This window comes from Phocoena sinus, chromosome 14 (assembly GCF_008692025.1).
Source record: "Phocoena sinus isolate mPhoSin1 chromosome 14, mPhoSin1.pri, whole genome shotgun sequence".
Lineage (NCBI taxonomy): Eukaryota > Metazoa > Chordata > Mammalia > Artiodactyla > Phocoenidae > Phocoena > Phocoena sinus.
The window spans coordinates 12,989,252-12,996,763 of NC_045776.1; positions in this window are offsets into that span (position 1 = coordinate 12,989,252).

Sequence of the window (7,512 nt, forward strand, 5' to 3'; positions counted from 1 at the left end):
TGACACATAATTAATATTATGTGTCAACGTGGCTGGGCCATGGTGCCCAGATATTTGGTAAAACATTATTCTTGATGTTTTGTGAGTGATTTTAGAGGAGATTAACATTTAAATCGGTGGCCTTTCATTGAACTGCCCTCCACACTGTGGGTGGGTCTCATCCAATCAGTCACAGGCCTGAATAGCATGGAGACTGACCTCTCTCCAGCCTGACGGCCTTTGGATATGAGCCTGACAGCTCATCCTACAGATTTTGGACTTGCCAGACAATTCTTTAAAATAATCTCTCTCTCTCTCTCTCTCTCTCTCTCCATATGTACATATCCTACTGTTCTGTTTCCCCGAAGAACTCTAATATACCAAGGAACTCCTGTAAGGAGCTGATCAAAAGAAGACAGAGTGTGTGCCATCAGCTTCTGACCTCAGGATTGGTGGTTTGGGATCAGTGATAAGGAACAATTTCAGAACAGCAGAGTGGAAAGATGCTCAGATTTTGTGTAGGTAGTGCTCAATTTCCAACAAACAGAACTGTTTACATAAGAGGGGGAAACATCCCTAAAACAACAAGCACCCACCACCCCCAACACCCTATCCATTTTAACCACAACGATTCACCAGATGCCTCAGCTTGATTTCCCAGAATGTGAAACAATTCTATGAAGGAAAATGAGCCGATTTTAAAAACTGGAAATAACATAGGATTTTTTTTTCATTTGTTTTGTTTTGCTTTTTACTCTCATCACTCAATACGATCCAGTTGCCGTAATGTACGAGTCCTATGTGGGTCAGGTTGGATGCCAGGTTAAACATGAAGAAGTCAGAGGGAAATGTCAGGCCACTGAGCGGAAAGGGAAGGTGGGTCACTCAGCCTGTCGGAGAAATAGGATCACAGGGAATTTTTCCCTGTTGTAAATCTCTAATATTGCCATCATGAAATTGTTTGACCAATAAATAACCTTGTCTAGATTTAAGCATTCCTTAGGAGAAACAAACAAACATGCTAACCTTTCCTCTCCATTGTGCTTTGGAGAAGCTCGACTGACTTCCCCACGAGACCACAATCACATCACTTTTTCCTGGTCATCGTTACGTTTAACTATGGGCAAAAGAGGACACGAATACTAATCAGAGTCATAATAGACGTGTGGACGGAAACAGAATCCTAGGGTCAGAAGGAAACTTGGAAAAGTGTTTGGTCTATCCCCACGGCTCTTAGGCTGCACCTAAACCCCCCCCCCCTTTTTTTTTTTTTAACATCTTCATTGGAGTATAACTACTTTACAATGGTGTGTTAATTTCTGCTTCATAACAAAGTGAATCAGTTATACATATACATACATCCCCATATCTCTTCTCTCTTGCGTCTCCCTCCCTCCCACCCTCCCTATCCCACCCCTCTAGGTGGTCACAAAGCACCGAGCTGATCTCCCTGTGCTATGCGGCTGCTTCCCATTAGCTATCTATTTTACGTTTGGTAGTGTATATATGTCCGTGCCTCTCTCTCGCTTTGTCACAGATTACCCTTCCCCCTCCCCATATCCTCAAGTCCATTCTCTAGTAGGTCTGCGTCTTTATTCCCGTCTTGCTCCTAGGTTCTTCATGACCATTTTTTTGTTGTTGTTTTTTAGATTCCATATATATGTGTTAACACACGGTATTTGTTTTTCTCTTTCTGACTTACTTCACTCTGTATGACAGACTCCAGGTCCATCCACCTCACTACAAATAACTCAATTTCGTTTCTTCTTATGGCTGAGTAATATTCCATTGTACATATGTGCCACATCTTCTTTATCCATTCATCTGTTGATGGGCACTTAAGTTGCTTCCATGTCCTGGCTATTGTAAATAGAGCTGCAGTGAACATTGTGGTACATGACTCTCTTTGAATTATGGTTTTCTCGGGGTATCTGCCCAGTAGTGGGATTGCTGGGTCATATGGTAGTTCTACTTTTAGTTTTTTAAGGAACCTCCATACTGTTTTTTCTCCATAGGGGCTCTATCAATTTATATTCCCACCAACAGTGCAAGAGGGCTCCCTTTTCTCCATACCCTCTCCAGCATTTATTGTTTCTAGATTTTTTGATGATGGCCATTCTGACTGGTGTGAGATGATATCTCATTGTAGTTTTGATTTGCATTTCTCTAATGATTAATGATGTTGAGCATTCTTTCGTGTATTTTTGGCAATCTGTATTATCTTCTTTGGAGAAATGTCTGTTTAGGTATTCTCCCCATTTCTGGATTGGGTTATTTTTTTCATATTGAGCTGCATCAGCTGCTTGTAAATTTTGGAGATTAATCCTTTGTCAGTTGCTTCATTTGCAAATATTTTCTCCCATTCTGAGGGCTGTCCTTTCGTCTTGTTTATGGTTTCCTTTGCTGTGCAAAAGCTTTTAAGTTTCATTAGGTCCCATTTGTTTATTTTTGTTTTTATTTCCATTTCTCTAGGAGATGGGTCAAAAAGGATCTTGCTGTGATTTAGGTCATAGAGTGTTCTGCCTATGTTTTCCTCTAAGAGTTTGATAGTTTCTGGCCTTTAGGTCTTTAATCCATTTTGAGCTTATTTTTGTGTATGGTGTTAGGGAGTGTTCTAATTTCATTCTTTTACATGTAGCTGTCCAGTTTTCCCAGCACCACTTATTGAAGAGGCTGTCTTTTCTCCACTGTATATTCTTGCCTCCTTTATCAAAGATAAGGTGAGCATATGGTGCCGCACATAAACTCTTAAAGCCCTCAGGAATTTACTGTGCTGAAGACCTCCAAGGACAATACCTCACGTGTCTTTGAAACTCATTCTAGTGTCTAAGAATACGTACTGTCAGGAAGTTCGGTGTTGTGAGTAAGTTTGGGCTCCGCTCACACCCACTTCCTCCAGCTCTGAGCTCCGGTGGAGATGGACAGCAGCTGTGCACACAGTCCAGCCCAGGACACATGTGACGGTCGTCACCGAAACAGCCCCTGCCCACCCCCGCCCCTAGCCTTCTCTTCTCTGGGTTAAATGACTGCAGCCCCTTTAATATCTTCTCATTGGTTTCATTCTCTGGATTTAGGCCTACCTGTGCTTAACCTTGGACAAGCTGTCCAGTGGAGCGTTGGTCACTATTGGCTCTCCGGTGACCAACTGTCCCAGTTTGCCAGGGCCTTCCAAGGACATGGGACTTTCAGAGCTGAAACCAGGACACGCTGGCTGAGTTGGCTCTGTAAGGGGGAGAAATGTCTCACCCCCAAATTTCAAGGACACTGCAAACATCACAGATTTGTACCTGTGCCTTGGCTCAAATCCTCAGAGTGTGTAGAAAGCCTGACTTCTCTCGCTCAAATTCATTGCCCAAAAGGTGTCCCTCTTCTTGGAAGGGTTACGGGCAATGAGCCGTCCTCCGGTGCTAAAACAGAACATCTCAATTAATGACGTGTCACTGTCTGGACACGGAAAGACCAGTCTTAAGGTTCTCTTTTGTTGTTCTGTCCTCAGCACAGACCTCCGTCTGGAGGGGACACGGCAGAGTGCTTGCCCTGCAGGGCACAGCACCTGGGTGTCCTCCACCAGTCACCTGGGGGAATGGACACGTGGGGATGCAGCACATGTGACTAGAAAAAAGAATCAGGAGCAAAAACAGGAACAGAAATGAAGTGTGTGAGGGGGAGGAGAAACAGAGCAGGGGGAATGAAAGAAAACAAAACAAAACATGGGGCATGGAAGGGGGAGAAAAGGGCCAAAAGTGTACAGAAGAGGAAACACTTAACTTTGTTTCCCTCTCCCCTCCTAGGTTCATTGGCTGGGGCCCTGTGAATTAGACTAACAAAAGACAGATTAAGGAGAAAAACAAACAAGTTTATTAACATGTGCATGGCACGTGCACAAGGGGGCACTCAGAGATGAGTGATTAACGGGGTGGTCAGAACTTGGGCTTGTATGGCGTCTTAACGAAAGTAAAATAAACGTCTAAGGAAGTGTCAAGACAAAGGAAAAGGCCTTTGAGTTTCTAGGGTGGCAAATCGTGTGAAGGTTAAGTATATGGGGAAATAACGGAAGATAAGGGTTCGTTTGGAAGTTTGTAACGTAGGTTACTAAGAGTATAGAGTTGTCACCAGTGCTGAACTTCTGTCCTTCGTGGCAAAGAGGGGAGGGGAGACATCTTTACAAATTTATGTCCTGCTTTTAGGTGAATACGGGGAGGGTGGAGTGCTCTTCTTGTATCTGCTTCTTCTCAATTGCCTTCAGCTCAAAATAATCCTTCTGCCAAAGTGGCATGTTCTGGGACGGCATATTCCGCTACCCTCCCAGGGTGGGAGCAAAAGCAATGGAGAAACTAAGGCTAGAAATATACTCAAAGGCAGGGAGAAATTGGCCAAGGACACAAAATGAATAAACAAGGAGGAAGAACCTGAGAAGCCTGTGTTGGTAGGAGAAGTGAGAGCCTCCCCCGACCCTCTCTGTGTTTACCTTACCTTTTAGAAGAATGGTTCCCATTCTTGGAATTTCATAGACCAGAAAAAAAAAAAAAAAAATCAAGGCTGCAAAGAACATGAAACTATAAGTACCTCCTACTATGCTCGTTATTTTCAAAAGCAAAGGGCTGTACATTCTGAGTAGAGGAAAAAAAACTGTCATCAGCAACCAAGTGCCAACATGCACACATAGGACACTGTCCTTATCCCTCCCACTTTGCCAAGGGATGCTGAAAACTCTGTCACAGGCTGGTGCCAGTCAGGTGTCAGCCCGGCATTTGGGAGGCCCTGCTTCAGTGAATCCGAGTTCAGCCCTGCACTTGTTTAGAAAAGTGCTAAGAGCTAAGGTTTATCGAGCACTTACGTGCCGGCCCCTGCCCTCAGTCATTGTCATCTCGTGAAATCGCATCAATGATCCAGTTCTCTTTACGGTCCTCATATTCCAAATAAGAAAACTGCGGCCTGGAAGTGTTAAGATACTTGTCCACAGTCAAGTGGTAGAGGAGGGATTTAACCCAAGTCACCTGACTCCACGGCCAGTGTTTTAAACCATGATGCTGCCCTTCGTAAACGTGCTCCTTGACTGAGGGAGCCTTCTGGACTTTCTGGACACCTCTGGAGGGTTTTCAGAAGCCCGACATCAGTTTTGCTTATGCCTCCAAGTGAAAAAATACGAGGGTCTCCCTACGGCTATCCTTCCTGGAGCACAACTACTTAAGAGACTTGAAAGCATCAACTGCAGCCTCTCCTTTGGTCCCACGTCCCTGCTCTGGCTGGACGTCAGCGCCTCACTTTCCTCCCAGGGTGGAGCCTGTCCTCGCCAGTCGCTATTCATATCTATGTTTGTTCAGGGCCTTCCTTCCTGCCTCCCTTTTTGCCTTAAGATCTTCCCTTTTCAGCTGTGCTGGCCTTGATGCCCAACTCCAGCTGCACCTCAAAATCAGGACCACAGAAAGATACCGTCAGGTAGAAGTTTCTTACTTTTCTGCATTGGAGACTTGGTGCCCACGGAATGAGTGCTCGGACAAAAGCTGTGGGTGCACAGGGGATTAAGTGACAGGACAACAAGAAACTGGACTATCCTCCTATTCAAACCCAGTCTTGTAAGTGCAGGAATATTTTATCTGTCCACCATTTGCTGACTGTTTTATTAACAATCTAATAATGAGGGGAGCTTTCATTATGGCTCTTCTGGAAGCTTGAGGGCAACAGTCTGTATTAGTTTACTATCCTGTTGTGTAAATCAGAACATCAGCAATGGGGCTGGAAGAGAGTTTAAACTATTCCCAACATGGTTCCAAACAGATGAGAAGTCCTCCTAGCTTTAGAAATTTCTGGAGAAGAATCTTCCAGGATCGTCTCTTTTAGCCCATCCCAATGTTTAATAATCCTCTTTGCTAAGAAATTTTTCTTCCTTTAATCCAAATCCTTTCTGCTGTAAACTTGCGTCTTATGGGTGCCCTTAGAGGTAAAAGTACCACCATCCCTACTACTTTTTAATGTAAATTTCTTATCTGAAGGAGAGAATTCTTTAATTTTTTCTCATTTTCCAACCTTTAGAAGTTAACTTCTCTATCCTCTTTTGTACAATTGGAAAGGGACAGCATTAGGTCTGGTTTAGCAATTCTCAGACCTAGAACTCCCAATTAACCTGCAATGCCAGAGTCCCACCTCAGCGATGCCAAACCACAAGGTTTGTGAGGGGACTCCAGAATGTAAACAACCCCAGGCCATTCTGATACTGACACTGTTCAGACAGGCACCTGGGAACCCCTGACCCAGTCTAGTTCATTCTTAGATTTCCTCACGGCATCCGGATGGAACACCTTCAGTGAGACTGCAATCACTGCATCCCAAGAAAACCCTTCCCAGAGGACGGCCAGAGCCCTCCAACCAGAAGAATGTTTTTCCTTTTACCAAGCCAAAACTTGCCTCCTTGAAGTTTCTATGAATCATGCTACATGCGGCCTTGGATGCCAGAGTATTTCTAATTCTCTTCATTAACTTTTCCAACCCTGGTAGTATACAGATCACATCTCCAGGTCAACATTAAAATAAATAAAAATAAACAGTCCCGTTTTCCAGGAATTGGTTACATGCACCGGGAAACTACGTATCCGATTGTCCAAGAGCCCTGGTTTCGTCATCAGCACATCAATGAAAAAGAAGCTGTCGAAAGATCTAGCTCACTGGTTCTGAGGTGTTAGTGTGAAGCATCCCAAGGGCTCCAGCAGATTGCTGGGCCCTACCCAGCTGTATCTGACTCGGCAGGTCTGGGGCCCGGCCTGAGAATGGGTTCTCTAACCAGTGCCCAGGTCTGCTGCTGCTGGCCCACAGGCCACACTTTGAGAACCACTGGGCTAATTCCTGCATTTACCACGCCATGGAATGAAAACCGACTGCATCAGAATCAGCTGGGGAAGCTTCAAAACATACACATATCTATATGGCTCAGGACTCTGGAAGTGCAACCAACATTCCACGGAAATCTTCTTGCGAAAATCTGAGAATCCCTGGTCTGTGGTTTTGACACTTTAAAGAGCTTTGGGTTTGAGGCCTGTGGTTCTCAAAATGTGTGGTCGCTGAATCAGCGGTGTCAGCATGACCTGGGAACTTGTTAGAGATGCAAACGTCATCTTGTTTTAACAAGCCCTCCAAGGGATTCTGAGGCACAAAACGTTTGAGCCATGCGCACAGGCTAAGCTCTCAGACAGGGTCAGTCTCTCGCTACTTCCCCTGCTTCTGCTTCTTCCCAGTCTTGTTTTGTTTTGTTCCGCTTCACTAGAGAACATGTTAGTTTATTCTTTGGGAGGTTCCCAAACGTCAAGGAGTTGACAGGCCAGGTGGGGAAGGTGGCCTGGGAAAGAATTTTGAGTTTGAAGGAAGCTTTACCTACTCTATTATGGGTTTTAAAAAATTTTTTTATTGTAAAATATACATAACATAAAGTTCACCATTCTGACCATTTTTAAGTGTTCAGTTCAGTGGCTTTAATTACATTCACATGGTTGTGTAACCATCACCACCACCCATCTCCAGAACTCTTTCAACCCCCTAAAC